General features: G+C 40.0%; 1 pseudogene; it reads right to left on the bottom strand.

Annotated features, from left to right (window-relative positions):
- The window catches only part of LOC132039040 (uncharacterized), a 3,261-nt pseudogene extending 2,847 nt beyond the window's left edge, over positions 1 to 414 (bottom strand).
- Positions 415 to 9,260: the final 8,846 nt, after the last annotated feature.

The following is a 9,260-nucleotide window of genomic DNA, read 5'->3' as shown; positions in this document are numbered from 1 at the left end:
TAACTTAACATGGCTGCCCCAAAACAGCCCATATTACCAGCAACAACATGTAGTATTTCATGATTTTCATTAGATTTTTTCTACACATTATAACAACACACAACCATATTTAATACCATTAATCCATCACACAACTCTCGCCACACCGGTTAGACACACACACATATACGGCCATACCTCAACATCCATATTCTCATATATTTCATTCATTGTTCACCTCTCATAACATACAAAACAACCAATTTTACACTAAACAAAAATTTGTTCATCACACTTATTCAACAACTTCACCCGGCCTGACATTTCCATGCAAAATTTCATAACCTTCATTCTCTTCCACACTTCAACATGCATAAACACCTATGAAAACATGAAATCAAGATTGAACCTCACCTTTTCCTCTTGCCTCCTCATCCTCGGCCAAGTCTTGTTTTTTGCGAACAAATGGTTTTCTTCTTGAACAATCACTCCACGTCGACGAGGGCCTTACAATTGATAGGAAAACATGAAACAAACAATTTTTGGTGATCACTTTAGGGGAGGGCTGGTTCGGCCGGCCCTCCCTTTTCCGTTTGCTCTTCTCTTTTTTTTTTTTTCTTTGTCTTGCTTTCTTTCTCTCTTCTCCAATTAAAAGAAGACAACTTATATATATATATGTGGCAAGCATGTGAGGGGCACATGCCTCTCAGAATTTTCCTTCTTTTCCTTTTATTTCTCTAGAATTTTCTTGCTATTACTTTCTTAAAAGATGACTTATTATTTAGTCATCCTTTTTCCATGCATTTTCTTCACATGGCCAATATGGCCTCTTTTGGAATTTTCTTGAAACCTAGTGAAATGACCATTTTGCCCCTAACCTTTTTACAAAATTACCATAATGCCATTTTGCAAATTTCCCTTTTTTGCCCTCAGTCTTCCTCAATATTTCCTCACTAATAATATTTTCCAACGACTTACGCATTACAACGGAACGAAAAATGACCTTGCCACTAAACTTTCCGCCATTGTCTCAAAATATCCGAGAGTGCAAAATGCGAGGTGTAACAATATATTATATAAATGCAGGAGAGTCCAAGGAAAATTATATATCCATCGGAGTGACATAAGGTCGGAAACCTCGATTACATTATGGAATAACCGGGGTAAATCGTGTCTCACCTTGAAGGAACGATAATTATAAGGCGGGACTATTAACGAAAAATAATATTAAAAGAAAACATGAAACGAAATCATGGACATCATAAACATTAGTTCATATGCTTGAAATCTTTAGAAAATAGTATCATAACCAAGGAATAAAATTAAAGACCAAGAACTAGTTTAACACTTTCATATTCACATTGGATTCTTAACTTAAGGCTCTTAGTCATGGAATCATTCTTATCATACTTATCATAGACATATTCTCTTCCTTACATCATCATTATCACTATTATCATCGAAATATTCTCATTAGAATAGTTACAACACTTATCGTTTGATAACCGGAGCAATAAAGAAAATTCGGGAACAGTGGGGCCCACCTCGAGTCAAATGAGATGGCGTACACAGTTTACATATGTTACATTCCAAGACGTCACTTATGAGAGTTTTGAGGTAGTCAGGTCCTATTTGGGCGAGTTCTAGATGTTTAGGTAACTTTCAACATTTAATGCAAATTTTAATTCAATTTTATTGAATGAATAAGGATTAATTTCAATCTCGGATTTCTAGGAAAGGAATTGTCCCCGAGGCCCGTGTCCAAACCTACTACATCTAAGACATGCCAAGAAAGGAAGGTGAAACCTTACATACCTTTTTCCGCTCCTTGTGCTACTCCAAATTCAAATTGCAAATCCGCCAAAATCTACAATTTGGTCATGTTTACCAAACATTGATTAGAGCATTTAAAGATGAATCTTAAGGTACTACTTGTCTATTGAAATTTCGGCAGCACTTCCCCTGTAAATACACCATCCCCAAAATTCAACTTAGCCAATTTCAATCAATAACAATCCGGGAATTCAACCCGGCCAAACCTCCAACATAATGACAACAACCATACTAACAATTTCCATATTCAATCCAAGACATATTCTAACACTTCAATCAACATACCACTTCCTTCAAGACTTTCCGACTTTCAATAAAACAATAATAACCTTATAATATGTTTTCCAATATCGCCATACATGTAAGAACATAATATTCAATTTACATAACTTCAACCACAAGTCTCCAACTTCTACCATTCCACAAAATTTACTAAGCTCTTGTTAGCAATATAGAGTCCACACAACAACAACCAATATACTAAATAAAATTAACTCATTTTCCTCCACACTTCAACAATTATACACGGCCATGCATACATCATGCAACTCACGGCCACCACCCTATTTCCATATTCCTTATGAATTTCATTCATTTTTGTATACTACAACATAACATCCTTGTGACATATAAAAAGGAATGAATTCTTACCTATTTCCTTAATTCTTCACTTGGCTAGAAATCACCACTTGTATGAATATGAGTTTTTCTTGCTCCAACACCCACTTTCACTTTGCTAAGGACCCTTTAATGGATTGTTTGGCTAGAGAGAATAATTTTTGATGCACAAATTGTCCAAGGTTTTTGTGGAATTTTGCTATGGCGAATGGCCTTAGTTGTTTTTCTCCACCTTCTCTTTTTTTTTGTCCTTGAAATTTTCTTGAGAATTCTAGAGAATTTGGTGATTAAGATGACTTATTAAGTCATCTTTTCTTGGCCCTTATAATTTAATTCTCATATGGGCCTTAATCCATATGTTGGCTTGGCCTTCGATTCAAACCCACTCCTTCTTTTTTTTTTTGCACGTCATGAAAAATTATTTTGAAATTCCAAATTCACCCTTGGCCTTCCTCCATATTTCCATGAGTCGTATTGCAAATTTCCCTTTTTGCCCTATCCTTTCTTAATATTTCCGCTTCCAAAATTTTATAAGCAACTTATGTGCTAATTAGAAATAAGATTATGGCCTTGCCTTTAACTTCCCGCGATTGTCTCAAATTATCCGAACACACCAAAGATGCGGGATATAACAACATGAGGGTTGGAAGAGGATTAGAAGTTAAACGAAATAAATCGGAAAAACTTCAGTAAAATCTCGAACCCGATTTTAGACCATATTGTTGGAGGCATATCTCCTAGTATATGAGGATTTTTAAGGTGTTTCAAAAGCCTAAAATGAAGTTCATCGAGTCTAGTTTCCAACGCAACAAATCGCTTATCAAAATGATATTGGGATAAGGAGTTATGGACGATGCAAGTTGGGCTGGTGGGGCAGCAAGTTGAGACCCGACCCAAACATTTGTATTTCGGCCCATGAGGCCCATTAACGTTAATATATATGGAAAATTCATTTGAGGGCAGGTCATTTTCATCTCGGAGCTTCCAAAACATTAGAGAGAGAGAGGGAGAGAACTTCTAGGCTAAGAAAGCCATTTTGATCAAAATCCGAACCCGAATCCCGAAGCTCATGAAGAAGAAAGCGTTGTGCGTCGCGTTGCCTTCGGTTTGAGCTAAAAATCAGCCAAAAAAGGGTGTTGACGTGGTTGCTGCAATACTTGAGGTAAGATTAAGGTCCCTTTTTCATTGTTAATAAGTTTAATTAGGGTTTTAACGGATTAGAATGGAGAAAATAGCGTTATAAACTGGTTTGTTGCTTTGTTGAGATTTATGGATCGGGGCCTGTTTTAGTTGGATTAAATGGATGGAATCAGCTGAGTTATGATGTATAATAATGGTTGGTACTTGTTATTGATGATATTTTGGCTTTAGTATGATTTTTGTGTTTGTTTTTGTGATGATATTTTGGGCTGTTTGGTATGATTTTCGTGGCTGTTTTGTGTTGTTGATATTGTTATGATTATTTTGGTTGTTGGTGAGTTGGGACGGAGTAAGAAAAATAAGGGAAATGTTGTCGGATTTTCGTTAGATTGGTTGTTAGCTTACAATGATTAGTAAAGAATGACTTTCATCTAATTGTGGCGTAATTATTGCCTGGTTATAGATTACAAACTTGGACAGTAGATTTTAGACGAATAGACGCGCTTCAAGGTATGTAAAGCTATCCCTTCCTTCTTTTGGCATGAATTACATAAACGAGCGAACGATGAACATACATAATTCCAAAGAATTCTAGTTCACAGTGGTACTTGACATGATAGTTGTCTTTGATTCTCCAGTGTTGGTTCATTCTAATTATTCTATTGAGTCTCGGATGATGATTTAATTTGTATATGGTTGCTCATGATATTCTACTCGTGCATCTTTGTTAATATATCATTCACCGAGTCCCGGGCCGGGTATGTATTCGTGCACAGTTTCATTACATTGTTCATCGAGTCCCTCACTAGAGGGCCGGGTACGGTATATATATATATATGATTATTTCACCGAGACCCTCACTAGAGGGCCGGGTACGGTATATATGTATATGATTTTATTCACCGAGTCCCATAATGGGCCGGGTACGGTATATTATATAGATATGCATAACTCTCATCACATAAGGCACAAGTGCATTGGTATCTTTTATTATCATACTTGCCTCCTGTCATCTTTTATTTAGTCATGATCTTCTTTATTGTATTTCATGCTTTATATACTCAGTACATTTCTCGTCGACCCCACTCTTCGGGTCGCATTTCATGCCCGCGGTACGGACACTCGGTTTGATGATCCTCCTGGACCCTAGACTTGCTCGCTATTTGGAGAGCTCCATTGTTCCGGAGCCTAAGTCATTTTGGTACAGATCCTTTGATATAGACTTATGCATATCCAGGGGTACGGCGGGGCCCTATCCCGTCATATTTCACTATTATACTCTTAGAGGTCTGTAGACATGTATGGGTTGTATATAGGTTTTGGGTCAATTATATCGATATGGTTCATTTTGGATTCCCGTATATAGTGGCAGCCTTGTCGGCTTGCATATTTTGTTATGTTTTGATTAGCTGTGACTCCTCAGGAGACAGGTTCATTATGATATATGACGTTATGAGTCTATAGCTTGCTTTTACAAATTTCCATATTGTCCTTAGTTTCAATTTGACTATATCTAACAGGTTCGTATACGAGTGTCCAGCTCGGGCACTAGTCACGGCTCATCGGGTTGGGTCGTGACACTGGGAGTGTTAAGAATGGAGATGAAGTTAACCTATCTTTCAATTCCTGAAAGCTACGCTCACAAGCATCATTCCACTGAAATTTAGCTGACTTCTGGGTTAGCTTCGTCAATGGGGCTGAAATAGAGGAAAATCCTTCTATGAACCTTCTATAGTGACCTGCCAATCCCAGAAAACTACAGACTTCTGTAGGCGTCGTAGGCCATGGCCAAGTCTTCACAACTTTAATTTTTTGGGTATCAACTTGAATGCCATCATCTGAAATAACATGACCCAAAAATGTCACAGAATTCAGCCACAACTCGCACTTTGAAAATTTTGCATACAATTCTCCAGTTCGAAGAATTCCAAGAACAATACGTAAATAGTCTGCATGTTCTGATTCTGTGCGAGAGTATACCAGAATATCGTCAATGAATGCTATTACGAATAAATCCAAGAGAGGCCTGAATACATTATTCATCAAATTCATGAACACTGCCGGAGCATTAGTTAACCCAAATGACATCACCCGGAATTCATAATGGCCATATCTTATTCTAAAAGCTGTTTTGGGAATATCTTCTTCTTTAACTCTCACTTGGTGATAACCTGACCTCAAGTCTATTTTGAAAAACTACTTGGCACCTTGTAATTGATCAAACAAATCATCAATCCTTGGGAGAGGATATTTGTTCTTTATTGTCACCTTATTCAACTGTCTATAATCGATACACATCCGTAAAGAACCATCTTTCTTTCTCACGAATAGGACTGGTGCTCCCCACGGTGATGAACTGGGTCTAATAAACCCATTCTCAAGCAAGTCTTTCAACTGTGCCTTTAACTCTTTCAATTCTGCCGGAGCCATTCGGTAAGGAGGGATAGAAATAGGCTTGGTGTCTGGCAACACATCAATAGCAAAATCAATCTCTCTTTCCGGAGGAAGGCCTGGAAGTTCATCTGGAAATACATTCGAAAATTCATTCACTACCGGAACGGATTGAAAAGTTGGCGACTTTGCTTCAGTATCCTGAACTCGGACTAAGTGATAAATATAGCCCTTAGCTATCATCTTTCTTGCCTTAAGGTAGGAAATAAGCCTACCTCTTAGAGATCTTTGTATTACCCTTCCATTCAAGCACAAGCTCTCCCAAAAATTAAAATCGAACTACTTTCATTCGGCAATCAACATTAGCATAACATGAGGCCAACCAATACATACCCATAATCACATCGAAATCTAACATTTCCAGCTCAACTAAATCAGCTTTAGTCTGGCGGTCGCATATCACAATTACACAATTTTTATACACTTGTCTAGCTATCACGGGATCACCAACCGAAGTAGATACCTCAAAAGGTTTAATTGGCTCGGGTTTCACCCCAATACGACTAGTAACATACGGAGTAATATAAGATAGGGTAGAACCCGGATCTATCAATGCATACACATCATGGGAAAATACGGATAATATACCTGTAACCACATCCGGGAAGGACTCAAGATCCTGTCGCCCGGCTAAAGCATACATACGGGGCTGAGTGGCACCTAAAGTAGATGCTCCCCCTCTGTCTCTACCTCGACCTGGCCGGGATGCGGGAGTACGCCCCTACCGGGCACCGAAGAGGAACCAGTCGCGATCTGTGGGCCGAACCCCACCCCTACCATACCTCGAGGGACAATCACGCATCAAGTGCCCAGTCTGTCCACAAACATAGCAAGCATTTGTGCCCTGGTGACATGGCCCGAAATGTAACTTATCGCACTGACTACATCGCAGTACCGGTGGTCTCCTCTGACTATGATCATGCCCAAACTGAGAACCTGAAGCTCTCGAACTCTGACCTTGTCCTGAAGGAATGGAGCGATCAAATCTCCTACCTACAAATCGTGGAGGTGCACTAGTCACCGACTGGCCTGAGTGTCTAGAATATGCCTGCCTTGATCCCCCTCTATAATCACTACCTGCCCCCATAGATCTGGCCCTCTTGCTTTGCCCTCAATCAATATCACGATCACCCCTTTGCGGATGTTGTTGTCCTTCTAAATTCTGGGCATAGGCTTGAATGCGGGAAATATCCATCCCATCTTGCAATGAAGCCGTCAAGCAGTCCTTGAACAAATGTGGCCCTAAGCCACTCACAAATCTATGCACCCGATCTCCCATATCGGCCACCATAGTCGGAGCATACCTAGCCAAAGAATTAAATTGAAGGCTATACTCCCGGGCACTCATATTCCCTTGCTTCAAATTTAAGAATCTCTTTGCTCTAGCTCGGCGGACCTCTGGTGGCAAATAGTGGCGGATAAAGGCATCTACGAATTCTTGCCAAACCGAAGGAGGCGCATTCTCTTTTCTTGATGATCTCTAATTATTATACCATAAGACCGCCACATCCCGGAGTCTATACGATGCCAACTCCACAGATTCAGTTTTGGAGGCATGAATAATCTTCCATGTTCTCAACATTTCATCGATAAAACTTTGCGGGTCTTCATCCGGCTTTGACCCGAAGAACTTCGGAGGATTTAAACTCATGAAATCACGGGCTCTAGTACTAATGTCCCTGTCGCTTGAACCCGAACCCTACCGCTGTGCCTGGGCGGCAACTAACTGCGTCAATAGATGAATAGCCTCGATCACTTGTTAACCCGAAGTAGTCGGTGGAGGAACTAGAGGCATAGGAGCTGGAGCTAAAGCCCCTTCTTGTTCTTCTATAATAGGCGGAGTAGAAGAGGCATTAGATGGAGCCTCATTATGTGATTCACCCTCTTCTACATTCATTGGTAGCTCTCTTTCTACCCGCCTTTTCATCGTAATTTTGCCCTTCTGGGCGACTGTAGCTTTTCCCTTTAGCGGCATTTCTGAAATCATAGCACACTATTAGAGAGGAGAAAATCTTATACACGGCTCTATCGCACGATCTCATAAGAAGAAGAATGGTCATTTTTTCTAAATAACCTATAGCCTCCTTTTTATTAGTGTGGCGCGCAACACACCATAAACAAGACTCTACTAGACACGGCTCGTAGACACTTCCTAGGACTGAACTGCTCTGATACCACTTTTGTCACGACCCGACTAGGGGCCATGACGGGTACCCGGGGCTAACCACCGAGCACCGCTCATACCATTACCCATCGTACTCATCAAGCGTTCATTCATTAATCCTATACTCAAGTCATAGGAAAAACCTTTTTTTTTTCGAAACATAATTACCTTTATACACATAAGCCCTTCGGCTATCAAAATAATGTACATACAATAGGGACATCGTGAGACCATACTACCCACACATATGCATCTACGAGCCTCTACTAGTGTACCAGGCATATGGACGAGACAGGACCCCGTCATGCCCAAAACATATATATACACAAAAGAATAAATCAATGGCACCTCCGGAATAATGGGGTGCTCTCAAAGTCTGCTAGTAGCTCCTACGAATCTGGATCACCTCCCTACCTACCTGTGGGCATGAACACAGCGTCCAAAGAAAACGGACGTCAGTACGAACATTGTACTGAGTATGTAAGGCATGAATGAAATGGACATAATAGAGAAATCACAAGACATAAAATGAAGATATAACCTGCGTAACTTTTAAGGGTGGATACATTTCATACATATATCATATATAATCATAGTACATTTATCATCATAGCGCATACATCATCGTATCATATATATCATCATCGTTAACCCGCATCCGGGTAACCATCATACGTCGCCCACTAGTGGTATCATGCCCGGCCCTCTAGGCTCGGTGTAAACATAGCAGCCCGCCTTAGCGGTGACATGCCTGGCCATTTAGGCACGGTGGAATCGTATGCAGCCCGCCTTCACGGTGACGTGCCCGGCCATTTAGGGACGGTGGAATCGCATCGTCATATACCCATCATAAACTTAACATTTTCATACATTGCATAGGCATATCACAAGCTTAGCGTCATTATACATTTATCATCAAACATACATTAGAACTTGAAGGCAATTATGGCTATGTCGGGGTGACATAAGGTCATGAACCCCCGATTACATTATGGAGTGATCATAATCATTATGTCTCACCTTGAGGGGACTAACATTTTAAGGTGAGTGTACACAAGAAGAGCATCAATGTAAC

The sequence above is a fragment of the Lycium ferocissimum genome, chromosome 12 (assembly GCF_029784015.1).
Source record: "Lycium ferocissimum isolate CSIRO_LF1 chromosome 12, AGI_CSIRO_Lferr_CH_V1, whole genome shotgun sequence".
In the NCBI taxonomy this organism is placed as follows: domain Eukaryota; kingdom Viridiplantae; phylum Streptophyta; class Magnoliopsida; order Solanales; family Solanaceae; genus Lycium; species Lycium ferocissimum.
This window is presented reverse-complemented; position numbering and strand designations above follow the sequence as displayed.